Genomic DNA, 25,315 nt, shown 5'->3' with positions numbered 1-25,315 from the left:
TTGTTTTATGTTGTACAGCACCTGGCTCCTGGCGTGGTGCTAGTACAAATAATAATAATGTACAGTACCTGGCACAGCAACACCTTATGGTCTCCATATGCGGCACTGCCATAAATGTGATAGTGCAATACCTCCATTCAACACAGAGAATTACCTCTTACTGAAACTAAATGGATGTGGTTGCTCTTGATGATAAATCTGCCCACCCTGGCCTATGATTTTCTTTATGCAATTAGCTGGACTGAGGGATGGGATTTCTTTTTCTGACAAACTGCCTGGTTTTCAGCTGTGAGCACAAGAAGATACTGCCCAAGGATTTGTCTGTTCAAGACATGGCAGAGCTGCACTGTCACCTTGTTTGATGGATCTCCTGGGGCTTCCTTGACCCTGGGTCTGGCTGCAGCACTCTATGTCAGACAGGCTTGGAGTGCTCCACTCCATGCTCACCACCTGTTTTTACTTTGCCCCTCATGAAGTCTGCTTTTTCTGTCCTGTGATACCTCTTCTTCTGCAAGGTTTGAACAAGACAGTGGGCAGGCTCTGGCAGAAATTCAAAAGGTGTCTCCAGAGGGAAGCTGTAAGATGGAATGTGCTCTCTGTGAAATGGATAAAGACTATTAGGTTGTCAGCATGCAAGGAAAAGGGCACTCAAAAATCAGAATAAGCAGTTCTTCAGTTCAAATTGCACACAGCTTGGCCTGCCCTCAGTACCAGTAAGACTGGTGTGTGGGGACACCAGCACTGCCATGGTCCTGGAGCCCTCACATCCTTGACTGGCCCTGACCCACCACTGCAGTCTCGCTGTTCATGGGCCAGGACCCTATCACAGCCCAGCCTGGGCCCTCCTCCCTGCCCCAGTGAGGCTGGGGGATGCTGGTTTGCAGTGCTGCTGATGTCCCAGCCTGGCCTCAGACTTGCTTCATCATGGTGAACCCTCCTGAGGGCCTGGACTTGCGCTGACCCCAGCCACCATCCTAGAGCCTGCCTTGCTCCGTCACTCAATACAGGGGCGCTGTGCCCAGCAGGGCCCACTCAGTTCCCAGTTCTCCCCTTGTGTGAGGTGAACTGCTGCATAGGGATGTTAGTCTAAAAACAAGTGCTGAGGGAACAGGAACCATGGGGATGTCCATTTCTGAGAAACATCATGTACACCAGCCTCTTTGCACAGCTGAGAGAACACTTGCCTGGACAGCAGGTACCAGCTCCCCTTCACTTTGCATGGCTCTGTTCTCTTTTCATCTTTTTTTGTTTGCTTTGACTGACTACAGAACATAGCACTAAGCCTCAGGTCTGCCAGACTTCTGAAAGGTCTAGAGCTTTTAGGGGAGCAAGGGAAGAGCAAGGAAGAGGAAGGCTGGATCTTATACACCTTTTTTTTTAATCTCTCTTAGCTAGTTTCATTGGAGCTTCTTTACACTTTCACCAGAGAAAGCCAGCCTATGGCATGGGAGGCCATGAAGTTTACATAACTTCTCTGCACCAGTTTCCAACCATATAGTCTATCAGAGTGCCTCAAAAAAAAAAACCAACCAAACCCCCAAGCTAACAATACTGGGTCCTAAAAGCATGCATTCAGAGCATTACTGCAGAAAAGCGTATCTGCTGAAAATCTGTGGCTTGGCTTACAGCACAACAAATTTTCCACATAGACAAGCCCTCTATCTGAGAGAAAGAGGACAATTAGGACATAAATCTTTTAAATGAGTAAAATGATCGCTCTCTTGGCAATGGCAGGTCTGATAAAGTGTATTCCACCTGTTGTGGAAAGGCAGCATATGGCCACAGTAATCTGCAGTTCAACCAGAAATGCAAGGACTTAAGTCCTAGCCTGGAAAGATTTCTCGTCATTGTCTCCTCAGCCCTGTCTACAGATGAGTCTGTTCACATGGCATGAGGCAAAGAAAGGGGACATTGTCCAGTGGTTGTGCTCAGTGTATGAGGAGTGCTGGGCTTTACAGACCTTCCATGCTGCGGGGAAACCTGTGCATGGTTTTCTATCTACAGCCCACCTCCAAGATCTCGGGCATCTTCAAGTGGGCGTGCAAAAGCTTCCCTTTCTAGAACCCACAACACTTATAACACTTTCAAGTGCTGTGAATTGCTTAAGATTGTAATGTTCTACATTGCTAAGTTCAAGAATAGATGTAAGATTTAAGTACAGGGAATATCTGTAAATGCCTCCTCTAGCCGTCCTCCTTCAGGAAGGAAGAGACCCTCATACTAAGAAGGATTCTACAGGAGTGTTACTCTCTATTTCATGTAGTTATAATCTTTTCCATTTCGGCTTTGTGTAATTTTCCTTTTGATTAGACAAGTATACTGAGCAATCCACAAGTTAGTATAAGACTGGAGAATTTGTACAGGCAATCAGAGAATTTCTCTTTTCATAACCGTATTGAAAGGGTCTACCTAAGCTTCCATGTAAATCATACATAGAGTGTGATTAAGTTCTGCTGAGCAAGATTGAATGTCCCTGCTGAGAACCTGAAAAGGTAATTTTAATGTAGCAAGGAAAATCTTTCTGAAATCAATACAGGAAAGAGAGGCTGACAGTTTTATTCATAATCTTGCAGTTAAAGAGCTGTTTAAGAGTATTTCTTGTACTTTCTAAAATTTGGGGGAGCTATTGATAAAGTTTATGCTTGATGGTTATGTTTAGTGAACCTTAAGACAGCATTGTGGTTTAACCTCAGCTGGCAACAAAGTACCACACAACTGCTTGCTCAGTCCCCCTGTCCCCAGTGGAATGGGGAGGAGAATCAGAAAAAGGTAAAAATCATGGTTTGAGATAGGAACAGTTTAATAATTGAAATAAGGTAAAATATGACAACAACAACAAAACAACAACAACAATAATAATAATAATAATGATGAAAAGGGAGATATCAAAAAGAGTGTGAGAGAAAAAACTAAAAAAATCCCCAACCAAACAACAGTGATGCACAAGACAGTTGTTCATCACCCACTGATTGATGCCCACCCAGTCCCTGAGCATAAATCAGCCCCTTCTAGCTAACACCTCCCAGTTTATATAGAAGCATGGCATCATATTGTATGGAACATCCCTTTGGTCAGCTGGGGTCAGCTGTCCTGGCTGTGCTCCCTCCTGGCTTCTTGTGCTCCTCCAGCCTTCTCACCAGCAGGGCATGAGAAGCTGAAAAGTCTGTGACTTAGTATAAACACTACTTAACAACAACTAAAACTGTCAGTGTGTTATCAGAATTATTCTCATACTAAATTCAAAACACAGCATTATATCAGCTACTGGGAAGAAATTTAACCCTATCTCAGCTGAAACCAGGAGAGTTAGTTTTATTTTCATGTTTCTCAAAAGTGAGGTGACCTTCAACAAAGAGTTATGTGCAGGATGAATATGTGTGCACACTTTAGCCCAAGCCCCAGGTGCGGACACTTCAGAGCTCAAAGCTTGAACTCCTCTGTGTCTCACTGTGCTTCCTCCTGGGACTGCTGTAAAGCTTAATGCACTGATTTTAGAGGGGTCTTGAGTGGACTGTAGGCATGTCTCCACATCTGCTGCTTTTAATTCACGGACGGTTTTACAAAGGTCCCATTGCTGCAGGAATCAGTGCTGAAGGACTGAGTTTTCTACGTCTTTACTAGAGCAAAAACCATGTCAACTCCAACACATCTGTGGCATGTGGATGCTTGAAGAGATCACTGCCAAGTCACTTTCCATTCTCTTGCAAGGAAGAAAAGAAATAAGCTGTTAACAGAAGTACTCTGGAGTAGCAGCCCAGTGCAGTCTTCTGTCTGCTGAAATGAGCTGTGGGAGAATCTGCCTTTCTCCCAAGTTGCTCCTTGCCCGGTGATGTGATGGGTGAATGTCTGTTATAAGGCTCAGAGTCTGGGGCACTTGTGCAGTTGAACAAGGAGGGTGTCAGTGCCAGTCCAGATGTGTCCATTTCTTTACTTATTGTAATCCCTTAGAGCACAGGGACCTATAGTACTGTGTGAAGAGAAATACCCCAACAAAAAATGGGTCTTATGGGAGTGGACAAATCCATGCACCTTCCCTAAATTAAGTAAAGCAAATTAACATCAATAATGGCCACTTCTGGCTGCAGTTTAAAGCCAACTGGAGCCATTCGCCATGAAATCAGCTTCTGCATTTTTAAAAAGTATTAGGACAAAGACAATCTTCTGTCATTACTACTTAACCTTAACCCTCCAAAGGTCATTCAGTGGTACTGCTAGGTTTTCGGCATACCATTAGAAACGGAGAAAAAATGTTCTTATATGGTGATAGTGTAATGAAACACAACCTTCTACTGGCCAATGGGACTCTCAAGGCAGAGATATGTGGGGGTTTTATAGTGTTTGTGAAGGATACTTTATGTTCTGTAACATATGGTATTGTTGTTACTCTTTTGATTTGTAGTTTTGGGCAGACACATTCTCATAACCTTTGTACGCTTTCAGCTTTGGAGGTCCTAAAGCTGCTATTGTTCAGCCAGTTTCCAAGCTCAAGAAGAATGTTTTCTTCATAAAGGCCATGTTAAATATTACTAGAATTTCAGCATCAGTTTTGTATTTCAGGCATATGATTTGGCATGTTCTGTAGATGACAAAACATAGCTTTTAAGTTATGATTTAATTTCAATTTTTTAAATTAAAAAAGCAGCTGTTTCTCTACATATGAAATGTGAGTCCACTGTAACTTTACTTGCATAAGCATTGCTTTCAAAGTATAATATATTGTATAACCCAAGAACAGAATAAGTGGGCTGGATTCAGTATAAGATCTGTCTAGTTGCTTCCTACCACTGAGTCAGTGCAAGGCTCAAGTAAGCTTGACAAATCATTGTCAGTGGCTTGGATAAAGTTTATTTCTCTCTCTTTTCAGTTTTCATTCTTTTGCCAGACATACCTACCTTCTTAGCTGAGTTGAGTCTGAACATTGGCAATTAGATTTAAGGGAATTATGGTAGTGGAACACATTTCAATAATGGGTAAACTGGAAGACTGTGAAGGGGAAGGCACATCCTTTGGATTATATGCCATACAACACCTATGCTGGGTGAAATGCTCCTATGCAGAGAGACAATGCAAGATAATGTATCATTTAGGGTCTATTTTAAAAATGTAAAGAGTTGGTGTGTGGTATTGTCAAGAGGGTAAAATCCCCCTCATATTTAGACATGTTGCTGATAGCATGGTAAACCACACACAAATAGGCTGAAGGACGATATATGGAGATCTTTACTGGTGCTTTCATTTTTCAAATGGCATAAAGGTCTCCCTTCACACAGTATTTGGCATTAGATTTTTCCCTAAGATTTGTTGGTTTTTTTTTCCACACCTTTTTCATTTGTGCTTTCATGAAAAACAATGAATGATTTATATGGATAATATTCAGAGAAGATATCCAGACAAGACATCCAAATGAATGCTAATAACTATGTGTTGTGGACAGTACAGTGCCTTTGTAGGCATGAGAACTCACTCTTGTAACTTTGATAATAAACAGCCACTAAACATTGTTCTTAGTCAACATCTTTTTTTGCTTACTGCTATGTAGTCAAGAGCAGTTGCGGTGCTGCCAGCAAGCCAGTACTTCAGGATTTCAGGAAGGGAAGCAGGTCCATTTTTCATGCACCTATCTGCTCTCAGAATTTTACTTGTGTCTCTTCTTGGGACATCCTATGAAGCAGTGCTAAAATGAATGTCCTTGACATTTCCTGCACTTCATTACAGGCATTGCACATCATTGACATGCAGTCTCACATTGCAATACTTTTTCAAGGTATATATCTGAAATATAAGAAACTACATATCTGAGGAAGAACCTTTAGTTTAAACGTTAATGCTGTGGGCCTTTTTTTTAAAAAAAAAATCAAATTATTTCCATGTGCACCAGTACTTATACTAGAGCTTCATGCACTTTTCCAAGCTCTGATAGATCATGGCCATTTTGCTGGGCCATTATGAATTACGGTGGTCGCCCATCCTTGCCTACATAGTACAAGGGGAGGCCTGCGGTAGTAACCAGAGCTGGGCAAAAACCCTACCCCAACCCCTACCTCCTATTAAGTCATCAAAACATTGAGGGGATTGTGATCCACAATGACTTGCTAAATCTTTCTAAAAATCTTTCTTTCGTGGAATTACTTAAGATGATTTTTTGAAGAGCTTTAAAATAAACAATTTCAAAGTTTTGGTTTTACCCTTAAAATGTCTTTAAAATGTTTCTTTAAAAAAATAGATAAATTTAATGAAATAATGCAATAATTTGAAACCAGAAATTGAAATGATTCATTTAGCAAATATTTAGATGAAACGTTTAGGCATTAGTTGTCCATTCTGCTTTGGTATTTTCAAATTATTTGCTTATTTTGACCTGAATTTTCAAATATTCTACATATTGTCTCAGCATGACATTTCCTGATGAGTATATTATTTATCTGAAAAATTGTGCCCTGCTGTGTTTGAAGTACCTTGTGTGACTGTAAAACACTGTCCGAAAGTGGATTGAAAGATAAGGAATTTCCACCAAGAAATTCTGCAGAGAGTGGAGTTGTTAATGCAAAGTCTTTCACAAAGAAAAGCTCAGGATAGAATGAAAGTGATAAATCAGTGATTTAAATCAAAACTAGAAGTCCATAAATTCCTTTTTCAGCAGTAGGTTAAACTGTCAGGTTTAACAAAACCTCACAACGCTCGCCTGCTCTCTGGCTCTGATTCTGGAAGTGCTATTGCTACCAGGTGTCATGCTCACTTCTGAGACCTGCCACACCAAGGAATTAGGCCTATATGGGACTATTTAGACCTTATTTAGATGGGGCAATGAGTCAAATGTCATGCATATGTAGGTTTCCAGTGTTGCAGTGCAAGCCCTTTGATAAGAAACACTAAACCTGACAGATTTTCTATGATCGTGTGAGACAGGCTCATTAAGAGTCTTATTCTACAACTACCATTCATATTTCTTTTTCTGAATGATCTGACTAAAAAGTCACATAATTATAAATATATATATTAATATAAATTATATATATATTTCTCAGGGTGTTTTTATTTGTTTGATTGTTTTATTACTATTTTAAGCCAGCTCACTGAGATATACAGTGGTAAAATACTTTTTTCTTTTCCAGGTGAATTGTTTGTGTAAGTTTTATCACACCAGCTGCTGCTGTGCTGTCCTTGTTAAAAGTCTCTCAGAGTATCCCGTACGAATGCTTCTTTTCAGGTTTTATAGTTCAGTCATGGAATTAACTTTGAACTATAATTGCTTCTTGGGACAGAAGCCGCCCTGTAGAAGGCATGCTGACAAACCAGCTGCTCCTTAAAAAAGACAAGAAAGATCATAGGTATTGGCGGGGACTTGTGGACTTCATCAAAGTGTGTATGTGTGAGATTTAGGAGGTCCTAAAAAAGGACTGTTGCTGAGACATCAGAGAAGATCAGAATGGATTAACACAGTTCATAACTCTTCTGAGTTCATTTTTTTGGACTGCATCCACAGCCCCCCTTCCCCCCCCCCCGGTGTCAGTTTGCATGAGGGGGCTTGCACCCTGTTTTTAAAATGAGTCTCTATCTAAGCTGTTATCTGTTATTCTTCCTGATTGCAGCAGCTGTTGAGTATGGTGCATGTATTGAAACTCTACCATCAAGGGTAAGCAAGAGCCATAACTGAAATAACATTAGCAGCAGAACTGAAAGCTGGACTAAGTTTTATAGACTGCTTGGTCCCTCGAAAAGGAATGTTAATTTTAACTGTTGCAAATGCCTTTTGCGGGGCATCTGCTCAGCAGAAATTTCCTCTGCACTTCTCAAAGTCTGGTTTAGACAGGTTAATAAATCTCTGCCTCTCTTCAGCTGCAGAGGGTTGACATTTTTTAGCTGGAGAAGGTGAAGAAGAGAAAGTTACATCTTGTACGGAAAGATAATTCTAGGACAGCACCAAAGGAGTACACAGGCTTCTTCACTCTTAGTACTTGCTAAGTAGTTGAGTGTGTTGTTTTAATAGAAAGCAAAGACTCAGAGTGAGGAAAGAATGAGAATTGGTGGGAAGGCTGAGTGGACAAAAGGGAAAAAGATTTGTTTGCAGAGGAGACTGGGAAGATGTAAGGAAATCTGTATTCGTGTATGTGATTTGTGGTTATTACTGAAGCTACGAAGTGGTCTAAATCACTGTAATATATTCTATATCACTGATAAATGAATTAAAATAATATTGATTCAGGATATTTTCTTATTTGAATTGTTTTTCTGCACACCCAGTTTGAAATTCTCAACAAAGTTATAAAAATGTCCTATCAAGTTTATGTACTTCTCAACTGTGATTAATTTGATTTACAAAATACAAAGTTTTAAAAGAATGAGAACACTCATAACCCAGTGATTTAGTGTAAAACATAAAATTACTGGCAAAATAATAAAGTTATGTGTTTAAAAATGTGAGGAATAAGTTCCAGTGATGCCGTGAATTCCAGGAAAATATTTTAGGAACTACAACATAGAAATTTATTACAGCTTGGCTGGAATAATGATTTCTCCTTGGCCAACAAAACACTTTCTAGCTTTAAATCTACGGATGAATATGAAAGCTGGTTTTATCAAAGGGGCTTCTTTTAGATTTATATGTTATTTACTAAACCGAAAATCCTAAAATATCAGGTAAAGACAGGTAAATTGCTAATTATTTTATCCTTAAAATGACATAATTTAAATTAAAAATTAGAAGTTTTATACTGTGAATGATGCCCGCAAGGTATGTAGGCTCAGCAAGGAAGTTCTCTTTTTTCTCTTGTGGGATGGATGGTGTCAGAGTGCTGTTAACGGTGTTCTGTTTGATTCTCCGTGCCAAGCTGACAGACATTTGTATGGGTTTAGCAAACAGCATCTTGTCTGATAGTTTGGAGGCTCTCAATTCAACCTCTCATAAAAACCATACTCCTCTGAGCAATATAGCTACACACTCAAAATTAGTGCTATAACCAAATTCTGTCAGCTGGAGCAGAGGGAAGTTCTGTTGCATTGTGTTCTGGGCCCATTTTCCACCTGGCTCCCTTTCTCCTTATTCACAGCAGAGATGCTCCCCTTAACCCCTTCTTTTAAGCAGGGCAAAGACAAGGTTATGGAACATCTGATCAGTTTTACTGGTCTCTGTGTAATGCAGCTAGTCCTTTTTCTTTTAGTGGTTCAGTCTTTTTGTTGGGATTTTTGTTTTGTTTTCTAGCAGATGGAACTGTGGTGCCTGGGGTCTATTAACACGGCCAGGTTTTGACTCTGGTGAACTTTAATTCAGCTGAGCCGTGGCCAGAGATAGCAATGTTCAAAAACAGAGTACTGTACTGCTGAGATCTTCACACTAATCATTTCTATAGTGCTTTTAAAGTGAAAGTGGATGGAGGTTTAAGTGACTGCCATGTTAATAAAAACCTGGTGCTCCTACCCTAAGGATTTTACTGTCCAAAGTTCAGTTGCACGTCACGACCCAGATTCAAGGACTTTGAAATTAATTAAAATACTTCCATTCATGTTGCAATTGCTGGAAAACATTTGAGCTGTGAATTTGCAGAGCCATGACCAAGAAGACTAGGCCAGGGAGATGCAGAAGTGTCATTGTCCCATTCATCCTCCAAATAGATGATCCCTGAATACACCCTTATTAGTCACCCTTACAGGCAGTTCTGAAGAGCTTTGTGGCTCAACCCCTTCCTGGTTGAAGCCTGACCTTCTGTACGAATTTGTGAAGCCATTCAGTGCAGAAAGAGGTTATCTCATGTCTGTCATAGGTCTGCCAAACTCTGCTTCTCTCTGCCTTATTTTGGTAACATGGAAAGTGTAGGCTGCAGCTCATGCAATGTGGAAGGCTCTGTCCATTGCTTCCTTCTCAAAGAAGTCATGGTAAATGAAATTGAAATTGAAATGCAGTATAGGTACATCCACACTGGCATTAAACCACTTGGTCTGTGTATGTGTTTCAGTTCCACTTAAGCAGCACAGGATTCAGGGCAAGAATCTGCTAAAGGAGAGGAATACAGGTTTGAGCCTTGACACTCCAGGTACAATGCTAACAGTACTCTGTCAAACTACTTCGAAATTAGGTATGCCTACACTGCGTATCTAAGGCACAGCAGTCACATGAAGATGTGTACAACTAATGCTAAGGACTATGCAGGTAGCTGTGGCTGTGCTGTAGTACACAGCCTGCAGGAGTTGCAAAATAAAGTGCATAGTGTCTAGTATGGCTGCCTTCTCATTTAATGTTTTATTTTTAATATAGGATAATTCAGATTGGAAGGGAACCCTAGGTTTAGGAATAAGATTTACTTCATTTGGTAGTGGAAGTGTTGATCTGGGACCTGCTTTTATCTGTCCAACATCTCTACTCTTCAAGAGGATTTGCTCATATGTGGCCAAGGAGCAAAGTGGTTTCTCTGTGGCTGTGTGAGAGAGGATAGATAAATCAAAGGACCTAATTCTGGTGGAAGCAGCCTATTCACATGTGAGAGGTCTTCCCTTTCATGTAGAGAATCATCCCAGAGTTCTGGCAAACTAAATGAGGTTTTTCTGGATTATTTGCTGGGGACAAGGCCAACAACGCAATTTAAAACTGCACACAGTCCAAATCTTATTTTTTCCTACATTTCCCAAATGTGGTTTTTTTTTTGCACTCATATCACTTAATAATTCAGTCCTGATCTTCCTGTCTTCATTTTCTGTCCCATTTTGGGGATTCAAATGCACTCCCTTTTCCCCAAACATCCTGTTACATACCAAAGGTGTAACCATATCCACCGTCTTCGCTCCAGGTGGCTGGAAGCTGATTCTGCATAAATTAGAGAGAAAAGCTACATTCTTCTCTTCCTTCCCAGAAAATTGCCCAAAATTAAGCTTATAGACCATAAATCTAGCCAGAATACAGTTGTGTCCACTTCTAGCTCCACAGTTCTCTGTACTTTGTATTCACACAAATAAAACTTGCTTCTAGCTACTGGTAAATTTTAAACCTTTACCTTCCTCCATAGTTTTCAAAGACTAGACTCTGGCATAACTCGTACATGCAAGCAAAGTGAACAACCCCTCACTCATTAATAATTTGGCTAAAAAAAGCAATGCAGTGGATTTCTATTATAGAAATAGAATCTAAGAAAAAGTCAGACTTTATTCCCACAATTTATTTTATTAACACAAAAAAGTTAACTTTGCATCACGTAACAAAAACAAATAAAGAAAATGTTCATTAAATCCAGCTTATGCTAATATGTACCTGAAGATGTCTGGAACTATTACAGCAGAGGCCACTGCTCCAGCAGCTGGATACTCCTGCACATGGGTAAAGGTAAGGTTGGTGAAGATGGAGACTGTATTGACATGAGAGCCCACTGAAACCTTTGAATTATAGTAGATGTGAGTCAGTATCATTTTATTAACACCAGTGAAACTTGTGTTCCAATTATTTCTTGCAAAGAGTACAGTTACAGAAAAGCCAAAACTTACAGAAATTTGGGCTGCAATGATTCTATAAAACCCCAACCGTTTATGGAGAAAAGCAGGATGTTTCCTAGATTCAGCTGACAGGAGCTGACATTCATTTTTTCTTACAACAGTTTTTCATTCTATATAGAAATATAGTGAGATCAGATCTCATAAATGACTGCTATCATTAATCTTGTGAGAATTTCCCCATTTCAGTACTGAAACATTTCAGAGTTGTTATTTAGAAATTTGTAGCTCTGAATCCTGAATGAAATTCTAAACCTTCTTCACCATCAAACATTTAGTCTGAAATCAATGTAGTCCAAACTCACACAAAGCAGCTATAAAAAAGGTCAGCCCATACAATTCTTCTTTTCTCTTCCCAGCCAGAAAAACTGGCTGCTTTCTATTCATGCTCAAATATTGTCCCTGTAGGACTGAAAACACTTGTTTGCAAGGAAAAGTAATGCTGGATGACTTCCAATATGCCTAATTCTGGGATACAGGAAATGAACAAACTGAAAAGGTCGACTGTGTTCACGACTCTAAGTAGTCACTTACTACCTTTTGGACAAACAGCATGATAGTTCACTTGAACTATGGGTTAATTTGAGAAAACTACAGCAGCCATCATTATTGTAGAATATTGTTGTTATTAAATATATCTACCCTCCAAATTTCTCATCTCATTCCTAAGTGTTTATTCTTTGCTATGAAATCTGCTAGATGAATTCAACACAATTCTCTAAAATCAAGTGACAACTTTCTGGGTTTCTATTTTTCTCAATTGCAAGTCCAGATAGTCTTTGATTTAGTCAGAGTATCCATCATTAGCCAAAAAGAAAAGGCCTGTAGGAGTGTTGTCTCGATACCTTATTATTTTCTAAAAATGCATTACAAGTTTGATATCTACTGTCAGGGATGAGATAACCAAAAAATGAGCTCAGTAGGTTTTTGCCCTGGGTGAGCTTGCTGCAATACTCTTCAATTATAAGACTTTTTCATGGCTCCTACACTCCTTTCTGAAATGTTAAAGGTCTCACTAATCTTATCAGGTCGTTGATTGCCACCTGCTGAGCACAACAAAAAGCCAAAGAATGTGCATTACCTTCAATACATATCAGCGGTTTAACTCTTTTCCTGACTCAAAAAATATTCTGTTTCTTTAAGTAATGCTAATATTGAAATTGCCTTGTTTGAAATGTATGTCATGTATGTGTGCTAGCCAGCATCTCTTGCAACGTCGTGCCACAGCACACTGTGGTACAATTGCAACAATGGGATTTTTAGTGCCAGGGATGCAACTTTCACCCACACTGACAACAATGACCAGCAAAAAGGAAGTTTCCATGGAGTCTTATCCCTTTCCCTTAGCTCTCCGCCTTCTGAAACAAAGCCATAAAGAGGGTGTCTGTTGCTGGGAAAGATGTGGAAAAGTTTTTCCTCTGCAGTGGAGTCAGTAGCAGCACAGATGATTCCCTCACTAATGTAATAAATGAGGTGAGAATTAGGAAATAAAAGATACTGGTTTTCAATGCTGAAAATTGAACCATGTGACACACTCCAGAATCTCCAAGTATAAATCTTCCTTATACAGACATCAAAGTGGCAAGACTTCAAGAAACCCCAGGGGGTTTGTGTAGCTGAGTTTTGACTAAAGATGGGTATAACTAATATGGGTCAAAGCTTGCACTCATTGGATAAGCATTCAAAGTTTGTCAGTTTATTCCTATTTACTGAACCACTAAAATTTGTCAGGAGATATCAAGAAGATAATCTTTATTATGACGTTTTTAAAATTTCCTCCTTTGGTTCAGCCTGGAAATGATCCAAGATCAGCTTTCTTGTGACATTTTGGCACTATTTTTGTTTCCATTTCTTGAGTATTTGTATTTTGGCATTCCTTTTTCACTATCTTAATCCTATACTAAAACCTCTGCAGAGGAGATAGCAAGATGAGTCTAGCTGAATTGGACACTGAAGTGAGAGAAGAGATCGAGGAGTGGAAGTTAGAGGAATTTACTGCTTTTATCAGAGTGGCATCAGCTGAGGAAATGGGACTGGGATAATTTCACAGCCAAAAGCAAGATCTGGGGAGAAAGCATAGCCTAGCCTTATGTTTTTGTATCCAAAACAGTGATGGAAATATAACTACATGTTGTTCAGTTAGGGACTGAGCATCTCTAAGCAAGAAGATTAGTATCTCTGTACTCAGACTCCTGGAGACAATCTGTTTCAGTGTGATATATGGTGCTTCTTAGGCAGCAGTTAAATGCCCACATATTTGTATCCCACTGCTCTGTGATGATATGCATGGATGTGCTTCTCTGCAGCTCCTGCCATCTGGAACAACCTTCCCATGTCTTCACCTCCCTGATGCTCCTTTTCTCTTTGAATATTTTGTGAAAACAATTTCTTTTCCCCCAGCCTGTGCCTCTGAAGTTGTCTTTTGTTCTCCCTATGACTAGCATTGATAGATCTCTAAAATACCCCTTATGCAACCAGCTGTTCTTCTATTTTGGCCTGAACTAATACCTTGGCTGAGTCTATGCTGTATGCAGTAAAGCATTCTGGGGTTCATGGTCTGTATCTTATGCAATACAGACTAAAAGTTGGGTTGAATTCACAGAAGCTAAAGTATTGCTGTAAGGCATTTTTCCTCCAAGAATGGCCTATTGGTGCTGAGGATTCCAGCACTGTGTCTTGTTAGTGGAGTAAGTGAGCCAAACCGTCAGTGAAACAGATAACAAAAATAAACCCAATCAAGTTTCTTATAATTTTCCCATGTGGACATTCCTCAGTGTCCAAGTACCTTCTCCCGATAAAAACAAACAAGACTAAAGTGACCTATATGGTGTGTTTCACCAGACATGCCTACATGCATGCATTTTCTCTCAGTGCTTCATACAAATGAAGGGTTGATTATTGGCTAACTGACAGATGACTGAAGATAATTCTTCCAGATGCTGCTAACTAGACAGTTTAAACTTTGTTTTAAGGGTGCGGTTAGTGAAAGAGGCATTTTTTATTGTTTTGCTTTGGTGAATCTATTCGTGCTTTATGGGCACTTAGAAAATGTAAATGTCATTCTCCAGATATGTCTATCCCACTGATTCCTGCTGATGGCTGTGAAAGTCCATCATGAATCTAGATGTTTTAAAATTACATACCCATTTACACCCTTGGCTTTCCACAGGATTTAGGATTCAGTCTCTGAATTCCACCAGGAAATTCCTACACCAATCCCACTTTTGGCACAGTTAGACTGTGAGCTGTTTACTGCATTGATTTAGCCAGAGGAGGAGTGGCTACAGGACTTAGCAGAAGCTGTTAACATAAGCAGTATTTTATGTATTTAAATTTAGTAAAAGATGTCAATCTTAGAACATCTTAGTGCAAAGTTTTGCTCTGCAACAGATTTTAAAAAATGTAGGTTTTAATGATATTGCCCAAGCACAGTTCTTAGGACTTGGTCCATTGCTCACTGAGGGTACTGGAAAGAATCTCACTGACTTTAATGGGCCAGTCCCAGAATGATGAGGGAAGTATTTGATGAGGATTAATTCTTCTACTTAAAGAACCTTCCCCTTAGCAAGAATTCCTTCTGAACAGAAAGGTAACGGACCATTTTTCTCATTCTATAGCTTTATGAAAGAAAACTAAAAGAAAATATAAATTTGGTAATACTTGTGGAACTATCTGAAATTCTAATGGATCAATGCAGAACTGCATCTTCACTTCGTATATCATAGAATCACAGAATCATGGAATGGTTAGGGTTAGAAGGGAACTTAAAGACAATCTAGTTCCAACCCCTCTGTTGTGGGCAGGGACACCTTCCACTAGGTGAGGTTGCTCAAAGCCCTGTCCAATCCTGCCTTCCTGCTTCTCATCTGTAAGTTTAATATATCCTGAAAACTGAAGATACTCATTTAAAAAGATTAGTAATTTGTGGTAGACAAAATGTTTGCTAATTTCAACACCTTTTTAAATATCGTTCATTAAGTGAACTATTTGCATCATTAAAGTTTTCCTGTCCTGTTTTTCTTCTTTCAATAAAATGACAGTGACATAACAACAAAACAACAGTCAAATCTTTGTGTTTTGTAATGAATAATAAAATGTTTTTAACTTTTGAGGGTTTTAACACCACATTAATCCCTTAATCCCCAGGGAAACCAATTTCATTGACACAAAAAGGGGGTATTTAACTTCATTCAATTAATTTTCTACCTTGGAGATATCATGATTATGGAGATTAGATTGAATAGATTCATTAGAATAACTTTATTTTGTAGAAAGTGACAGTTTTGCCAGTAGATAAATCTATCAGAAAAGAAAAATTTATATTACAATTGTGCTTAATTTCCCTCAATATAAAAAGACAAATGCCATTCCTTTGAATCCCAGAAAACTCTACCACTTCTGTAATAGTCAGATATTACATATTGAATCTTCTTATTAACCATATTTGACAATTAGAAATGGAAGAGAGTAGAACAGTCACTACTTTGCCTTTGTCTTTTCTCTATGACTGCAACTTTTGATAATCTTCAAAGTTTTACCTAAGCAATGAAGCGATAAAACAGCTATTCTGCTTTGATTTTCCAAATGTACATCATCTGTAAATTGAGACGGATTTTTCACTTTTTGCTTAAGCATTTGCAGAAAGGTCAGATTTTCAAACATGTTTTGTGGTACTTCAAAAGGATAAGGCTTTTTTGAAAAATCCTGCCTTATAGTTTGCTGTCTCTGGAATGAAAAGGATATGCATAAGAGTGAGGAAGGGTGGTTTTATGGTTAAGACATCAAAGTGAGATTTGGAAAATCCAGATTAAATTCCCCACTCAGTCATAGACTTGACATGCAATCTTGGTCAGGTCACTTGACCTTACATCTTCCACTGAAAGTAGTTAAATAATGCATCCTTTCTTCTAGCTTTTTTTAAACTTTCCTTTTCAAACTGAAAATAGTTTGAGGTACAGAGTGAGACCACAGTTCAAGGATATAATGCATTTGCTTTCTAGTACTGAATCAAAATATTTTCTGACTGAATGATGTGAAATACCAAGCCTGGGTAGACTTTCTCTGTTAGACCAAAGCTGTCACTTCTGATGACTCTGTACCAGTGATCTTTATGGTGGATGAGATATCACTCCTGGCACTGCTCAAAGAGTGTGTTTTATGAAGCAGATTAAGCCAAAGAAAGCCCTGGATCCTGCTGTGTGTTCCCTCTCCTTTGTGTTAGTATTAACAGGGGACAGCTGCGCAGTTGGCTGGATCAGTTAGCTGCTCAAAAGTAATGTTACCCCCCCAAATACGGTAATTTTTTGCTCACAGCCAAATGTGTGATCACTAATGCTGTCACAAGGGAGAAGATGGGAATGCAAGGCTTGGGGAGGGAAGGTGAGAACACACTTGCAGACACACAGATCTTCGCCAGATTGGTTAAGGGCTATGTGTTGTGCAGTTCATGACCAGTATAACCATGCTGGTAAAATCTCCTGACAGAGGCACAGCTGCACTGGCAAAACAAAAGTACAGTATGGAGATAGCTGTCCTGAAAGATCTCCCAAAAGTGTGTACTTGGCCTTCTGTCTCAATACTGGCATTGTCAACAGAGAAGTGATGTTGAAGGTAAATATCTGCATCTGGGTCTCAATTACAGACACTCAACACACCAGGGTGTTGGTAACCAGCTACTCCTTATCTCATTTTGAGAAGTGCTGGGCATTTTAAGCTGCACTGTGCTTGCTCAGGAGCTTTGGGGATGAAGCACTTACATCTCAAACACTAGCAAACATCTAGCAGGAGCTGTTAAATTGAGATTATTTTTTACACGTTCCACATTTGATATGAACCTGATGCACACTTTCTTTTGGTTTTATTATTTTGTTTTCATTATGCAGGCAGATGAAACTGGACAAAGGATGAATTACTGTAGTCCATTGGTGGATATTTTGCTGCCAATTGCATTGATTTTGAAGTTACAGTACTGAATTTCTGCAGTATTTCTTAGTATTATCTACAGTACTTTTACTTTTCATTAAAGCATGGAATTGCACAGGGTATCACTTTGGGTAGGCAGGAAAACTTGCCTTGACACAATACAGCATAATGGTTTCCAAGGAGCCATTACTTTCTGTCATGTCAATAATTGGCAGATTAAAGCTCCTTAAATAAATACTAACAGCACTGAGTGTAACAACTCTAAGGGATCTGTTAGTGCTTGTGGTGTCAATAATCCATCAATTAAGAATCTCTACTAGTATGCATTGGCATAAAAGATTAGAATGGTCCTGAAGGAGCCAGCTGCAGACAGTTGTTTGATTTTGGTGGTTTGGGTTTTTTTCTACACTCTGATATTCGCATCTTTTACTTTCCCTTATTACTTTTCCTGAAAGTCTGGACAAGTGGTATATCTAAATAGGATAGAAATGTATTTTAATGTTATGTTTAGATTCAGAAGAATTCTAAGGTATTGAACCAATTTCTTTCCTTGCTTTCTCCCCACAAAAGTGTGCACATGCTCTCACACAATGAACACGTTGTTCAAAAATGTGCACATGAGAATGCTATTTGAATTAAGACTCCACTGAATCCAAAACATATCTTTAACTTAGCTTCTGAACAGAACTCCTCAATGAAAACAAAATTGGAGGCTCCAAGACAAACATAACAGCAAAACTCATGTGGTTGATATTTTGAGACTGAGTTTTGGTGAGAGTACTGTTTTCATCCCTATAATTAAGATTTAATGAGTTATTTCTGATCTAAGAGTGAAAACATGACACTTAGGGTAAAAGAAGTTCTGAATGTTGTGACTTTTAGTCAGGCTGAGGGATACTTCAAGCTGTAGTTTGAGTACAGCACTGCTAGTCAGAAGTTTATTCATTGAAGCACATGAGCACATGCTAAGCACTGAGTTCAGTGAGTCTTAACAATATTCTAACCTATCTTCCTGATGGTCTCTACAGCAAGATTTCATTCTAGAAGGGCGTTGAAATGGACACCCGTTCTTCCATATTCTACTTTTTCTGCAGAGATCAGTGCTTGCCTTGGCGGACTGATGTCTATTCAATGTCTTTAGGAGGTTTCTTAAATCACCAGCGGCAAACAGCTCAAGGAAAATAGTGAAATATCTATTGTCCTAATCCTCCTGCTGACCTTGCATGGAGTCGACATGGTTTTGCATCATGGAAGAGTGGAGAAAGATGAAGAAGGAGATAATTTAATTTATTAATTTTGAATTCCATCCAGAAAGTATATATGTGTGTGTGTGTGCGTGTATATATATATATATATATATATATATATAAAAGGAATTAATATTGAAAATTCAAAGCTTTGGCATGTTCTGCTTATATGGTATTAATAAAGTTGTTTCACTCATCCACCCTCAAAATATTTCATACTAGGAGGTTTTCACCATCCTTCACCCGAACCCTGCTTTATTCAGTGTACAGAGCAGAGAGTGCTCCGGGATTGCATTAGTACTGTGCAATCAATGAAGTTCTTCTCTGTGCAGAGCCTCACCCCATTTTTCCCAGTGCTGGAAAGCACATGATGGAGGCAATGGGGCAACAGTTGTAGAAGCCACCTTCTACAGTCAAGGAAGCTGGATTCCTTCCCTGCTGCTCTTTCACACTCTCTGCCCTGTAAAATTGGACATATCCTCAGTCTTTGCATAGCTGGACCTTTAGGATGATTTTGTCATTTTCTGGTTACCCACTGCAGTTCATCAGTGGGCAAATTCTGGGAGATGTTGAGTTCTTAGAGCTGTAACAGAAGTCAAGTTGATCTGTGTGTTGAACATAAAAAGTGCTGTAAAAATGCTGATACTCAATAGCCAAAAATAAAAAACCCAAACAAACTGATTTCAGATCTCTGGGATTAGTGGACACTGTTTGACAGTTCTGGTGCTAGCTGCTCCGTGCCTTTGTTCTGCATCTGTAAAATAGGGGTAAAACCATCTGTTCTGCAGAGTCCTATAAAGTGCAATGGTCTGCACATTTCTGAAGCTGCTGGTTACTCTAGAGCGTAGCAACACAGAAAGAGAGTTGGAAAAAAAGAAATCCCCAATTCTTTACTGGATGGATAGACAATGCTAGTGTGGGGCTGCATCAAGTAAAGAAGTAAAAAGATTGATTGAATCAAAATTAAGCCAGACCCCATGTACTGATGCAGTTACATTTCATGTATGTGCACACACTGAATCAACTGGCATTCCCAGTAGTTTTAGAGTATGATTTTGTCACCATGATGTCCTTTGAATTTTATTTCCTAATGGTTTCAGTGCATCTGTTTGTATGCAGCTTTGCTCTGATAATGCCTAGAGGCTTTTTCCACAGGTTGTTGTGAGAGACTAAACCCTGAGCCATAGCCAGGATCAAGAAGTTGTGGTGCAAGTGAAATCAATGAAACCTGCTTCCTTATGGACCTGTGCTCTGCAGTTGTACTTGATGATGCGATTGCGTAAGATTCATCCCCTTAAGAAAAAAGGGGAAAAGAAGCATGTAAAAGGCAACATGCAAAAGGCAGACTCCCTCTCCACCCTGTCAAGACATTCAACAGAGGACATGTGATCTTAAAGCAGGAATGGATTTTACCATTACTCCTACACCAGTGTGGTTCCACAATTGCAACTTTTCCAACAGTGTGACCAAGGAAAAAAAATCAGCTCCACACACCCAAGCTGATATACTTTACCCCAAAATGAAAATCCATAAATTCAAAACATTGGGCAGAAGTCTGTGTAAGTTTGGCAGACTGCCAAAACTGCTTCTCTGTGGGCATGTTGGTATAAGTTTTCCTTTTTAGAACTACTGCTGTGTAATAGCCTTTCCTCATTTCAATCTTCTAAACTTGTCTCAGGAGGCAGATAGGAAAAAAGTATTAAGAGGACTGTGAAATATTTGAAATTTCCTTCTTCCTATCTCCCCACCAGAAATTCACACTTATATTCTAGAAGAGAGAACTCTATTGCCCCAATTCATTCAAGTGGTGTAAGTGGTTCACACTTTAAAAATGAACACTATACACATTCAAAATTATATTTGCATGTAAACAGAAGAAATCTCCTGAGCTTTCTTTAATATTTAATGAGGAATGACCAAATTTTCTAAGTGAAAACCTGACCCCCAGGACTGCTTTAATGTGGAATGTATTGTTCATTAAGGTGCTGCATATGAAGAAACAGAACAGAAAGAGTATTCTCCATCTATTCATACTTTGAAGAGCTTTAAACAATTTCCAGAAATAGAAACAGCAGTAGTATAATTGTTTGCATGCCCTAAAACTTTGCTTTACTGCACCACTTTTCATCATGTTCTCAAAAGGATTAACAACTGAACACTGAAAATTAGAGTAGTACAAGGTTAGAAAAGAGATCAGAGTAGGCCAGGCAGATAAGAGTAGGACAAAGTGATTGTTTGCGACACAGTAATTTATAACTCTAATGGCCACTGAATTCTGTTACTAGCTTTGCTTGCATGGTAAATGGAAGTAGGTTGGAGCTTTCTTTAGTGCCCTTGTGATCTAATTGCAGCTTCTCTTTTGGAGCTAGACCATGGCATTGTACAGAACTGCACTGTGGACAAAAGAATGTAGGGCTACACCTACGGGCTGAGGGGTGTTAAGATCATGGGGCTAGCACCAAGTGATCAGTTCAGTCTCTGTTGCGGCACAGGGTACCTACTGTCTCTGATGCTGTTCCAATTAAAATTCTGAAGCAAAGAAATAGAGTGGGAAAGCACTTGAAGGCAATAGTTGACTTTGGTGACTTTGTCTTGACTATGTATATTCTTAATGTATACAGTCCAGAAAAGTAGAACATTGTGGACTTAGAGACCTGATCTTGTCATCGCAAGAGTGGGGTTTTAAGTAGTCTGAAAGTGGTGGGGGGCTGGAATAAACATCTGGAGAAGAAACAGGTCAGTAGAAATAGCTCACAGGATCCAAAGTTGGCCAAAGTTGGGGGGTGGTTTTGGTTGGGTTTTTTTTTGTGTGTTTTCTTTTGTTGGGGGGGGGGGGGCATGTGTTTGTTTTTTTGTTGTTTTTGTTTTTTGGGTGGGTTTTTTTTAAAGATAGAAAATAAAATTAGAACCAGAACCAGCATTTTCAAAAGTGTCTTTATATCACATATATAAGAGAACATAGTATTTTCTGTCATATGATAGTCAAACTCTTTAGGCAGTTTCAAGCTGGACATAAATCTGTTGACTATAGAGGACGGTCATTCAAATTTACAGCAGGAATGGATGGGAGCAGCTGAACTCATCTCTCCCTTCGCACATGCAGCACAGCCTTTCCCTGATTTACTTCCAGATTTCTGTGTCATGCTTCACAATTATTATAACTTAATAAGTAAAAAAAAAAAAAAAAAGATCATAAGATTTAACTTGACTGTAATTACAGAACTGAAATGGAAATGTGGGTGCTGTCACAAAATACCCTGAGTACAGCCTGCAGAAATATATCCTTTCTGTCTACTTAAGGTCCTTTCCAACCCTAACTATTCTGTGATTCTATGATTCTAGGGGATGATCTGACCTCTAACAGTTTTTGGATAGAAGTAGATGTTTCAGTTATGTCTTAGCTTTGGGAAAACCAAAATGACTCTCTCAGTAGTTGAAAGTGAGCTCTTTAGCTCTTTGCGAAATGAAAGGAATGGTCTCAGCCCAAGTCATGGACATAATGCGGTTACTGTTGGGGCAGAGGACGGAACAGCCACCATCGGCTCATCCTCTACTGGTCCCACATGACTGCAGAGGTGGCTTAAGGAGGCTAAGACTTCCAACTCCCCCCATGCCTATTTAGTGAATACTTACAAGGCTTCCTTTTTCTATGCTTTTAACTCAGCATCTTCCTATAGAATCATACAAATATATGCTGTTACTGTAATAGAAAGGTTACAACTTTAGCAGCTAAAAGGGAAAGAGAAAAGTAAAGAAAGTATCTCCCCTGACAGCATGATGCCAGATTATACCCTGCAAGGTTTGGTCAGAGGGATGTCCGTAGCTAGGTTCAGTTGTGTCCTTTGACATAAAAATGCTAGTAAATCGATTTTTATTATTTTTCTTTAAATAAGCTTCTTCAAAGGAAAAAAAAAAATCTTTTCTCTACTTGTTTATTTCCTTTGCCTGTATGTTTTAATGGGAGGAATAATAAACCCACTACCCTGTAATTAATTGGATTATGGAATAATTACAGCCTTGTTTGCTTTCTGCAGATTACATGGTAATTATATTTGGTATTACCATGAAAAACCAAGAATTTCTAACTATGTCATTACACGGTTATGTCTACAATACAATACAACTCTTTAATTATACATGCAGTTTCATTACTTCAATGGAAAAATGATTAAAATAATGCCAATGCCTCAAAGTTATGAACAAGTGCCAGCTTATTATATAAAATTTATAGTGTCACTAGGTATTGTATATTTGCAAGTAAGTATTCACATATACAGGATTCTTATTCATTCTTCCAGTCTCTCCTTTGTGCCAAAGATACACAATTCAAATTTTGCAAGAGATACTAATACTCCATTTGATACAGGGCATACCGATCTTCAGTATCCCCAGAAAAACTTGGTCCACAAGCCATGAGACTTTTCCCTATTCTAAAGTATATTTGGAAATAACCATGACAAAGATGAAAAAAAGGCTGAGTGTAAGATAGATACTTCAAACTATGAGCTTAGTTTCTACAAGGTTTCTTTACTTGTCTGATTACTTATTGACATAAAATCCAGTTGCAGAAGGACTGAGTTCTTCAGAGATTCTTCCTGAATCTGCTGTTAAATAAGCTATTGAAGCGGTATGTAGTTAGAAACAGTGAGTTCGTCAATGCCACATGTTCATTGTAATGAGAGGACAGAGTCAACCAGATCGAATAAAGTTCAATGTCTATCTTGCCTAGCCATACAGAAAAAACAGGTACAGTAAAGACTAGTCATTTAATGTTTTGGTCTAGCATTCATAGTCCTGCTTTGTAAAAGAAGTGTAAGTGGTTGGCAAGTCTTTTCTCATCAGCATTTCATGTCTTACTGATATCTGATGAAAGAAGTAAAACAAAATCACGAAAAAAGTAGTGAGATGCAGTAAATTTATTTTTTTTTTTAAATGTGGTGACCTCTATATCAAAGTAGAAGTATGTGAACTTCCTGCAACCATAGTTTCAAACCCTTTTGTTACTGACTCAATCCTAGATCCTTCTAAAGAAGTAAGTTAATTACTGAATGAGCACGTAGTGAGCTGTGGACCTGTGAGAACCACAGGTCTTTGGAAGAGGCATTATTGATGGAAGTTCTTCCTCTGCAGGAGCAGCAGACAACCAAACAAAGCAACAACATCAAAGACCAGAACTTTTGCACTTTTTCCAAGATTGGCAAAATCTTGGAAAAATATCTCCTGGCTTATATTTCTCTACCCCACACTGCACCAGGCATGAGGAAAGCTCTTTTCATCAGCAAAGCCATACATCCACCAGCATAATGTTCATTTAGTTAATACAACTATATGGAGTAATATGGAATTTGGAAGCCTCAGAAGGACTACCAACATAATCATCTAAGTGCTAATAAAGTGCCACGTGTTGTTTTTCTGTACAGCTACAGAAGTTTTTACAATGTCTATTACCAAGGAATGAAATAAAAAGGAAGAAAAAAAAATAGGGTTCTGACATATTGTAAAAGTCAGTGTTAAATCTCCCAAAAGAATCAGCTAAGATAGGGCGAAGACAGATCTATTTTTATTTCTCAGACAGCCAAAACCCTTGATTTGAGAAGGGAGAATAATACTTTTTCTTTTCTATAGGTTTCTCTCTTATAAACCGTTTGCTTTAATTGACCATGGATTATTGCTTACAGACTACTGTCATTTTGGGCGAGTTCCTGTAGAAAAAGATAACTAAGAGATACTTCTGATCTCTTCATAAGGTAACAAGATATCAGAGGAATACAGACATCTGGAAGAGACAGAAGTTGACATTTAGGCCGTGACTGGGAAACTATAGGTAAAATACAATAAGCTGGGAAGATCCTTGAAAATAAATACTTCTTTTAGGTACAGCTGTGACAGATGAAACAAAGGATGGCTGTACAGAGAGGGTCAGAGAGGCTTTTAGGATGATATTGGAATTACTGCTGTTCTCCATCTTCATCCATTCTGTATTTGGTCATGCGAATCATTTGTGCCTTTTAAATCAAGGGAAATCAATGGGAGTTCAGTCTCTGGGGGTCTTGCAAGAGTGTGCCCTGAGGAGAGGTATATTTTATACTCCATCCAAATTAGTTTGAACTTATTTTGTCTGGCAGTAGATAGCAACAGCTGCCAATGTAATCAGTGTCACTTGCTGCTGAAGATATAGCATGAAAACTCTGTCATTGGACAAGATATTTTGCATCTTGTTCCTATTTCAAAAGCTGATTTCAACACTAGCAGATTCAGCAAATCCATTTCCCCAGATTTAATTGCAAGGTCTCTCAGTGTGGACATAGAGCAAGCTAGCTTGATAACCTTATTCACAACCTTGAAGCCCAAAAGAATAGTTCAATGTTACCAAAGGCTACCTGTGCGCTGAAGCTGTATATTGAAGTGCTTACATTAAAATGCAGTTCTACCATTAGGTTTCCTTAGATGTTGTTCTGGGTTTAATACACGGGTAGTAAAACTCATAAAAGAAAGACGCACATCAAAAATGTGTAAGGTAAGATGAAGTAAATTATTAAATTCCTCTACATCACTTTTCTTTCCTGAGTTGCTGTCACAGAGGTTTCAGAACAGTGAGAGCTGCAAAAGCTTCCATCCCCAACTCAAATGCTGTTTTGTGTTAGGATCATTATGCCGTGTAGTTAAGAATTATG

This window comes from Pezoporus flaviventris, unplaced genomic scaffold (genome assembly GCF_033815535.1).
Source record: "Pezoporus flaviventris isolate CSIRO_AGI_PZ_B2104156 unplaced genomic scaffold, CSIRO_AGI_Pfla_v1 ptg000001l, whole genome shotgun sequence".
In the NCBI taxonomy this organism is placed as follows: Eukaryota; Metazoa; Chordata; class Aves; order Psittaciformes; family Psittacidae; genus Pezoporus; species Pezoporus flaviventris.
The sequence above is the reverse complement of the archived record's forward strand: the minus strand, read 5'-3'. Positions refer to the sequence as shown.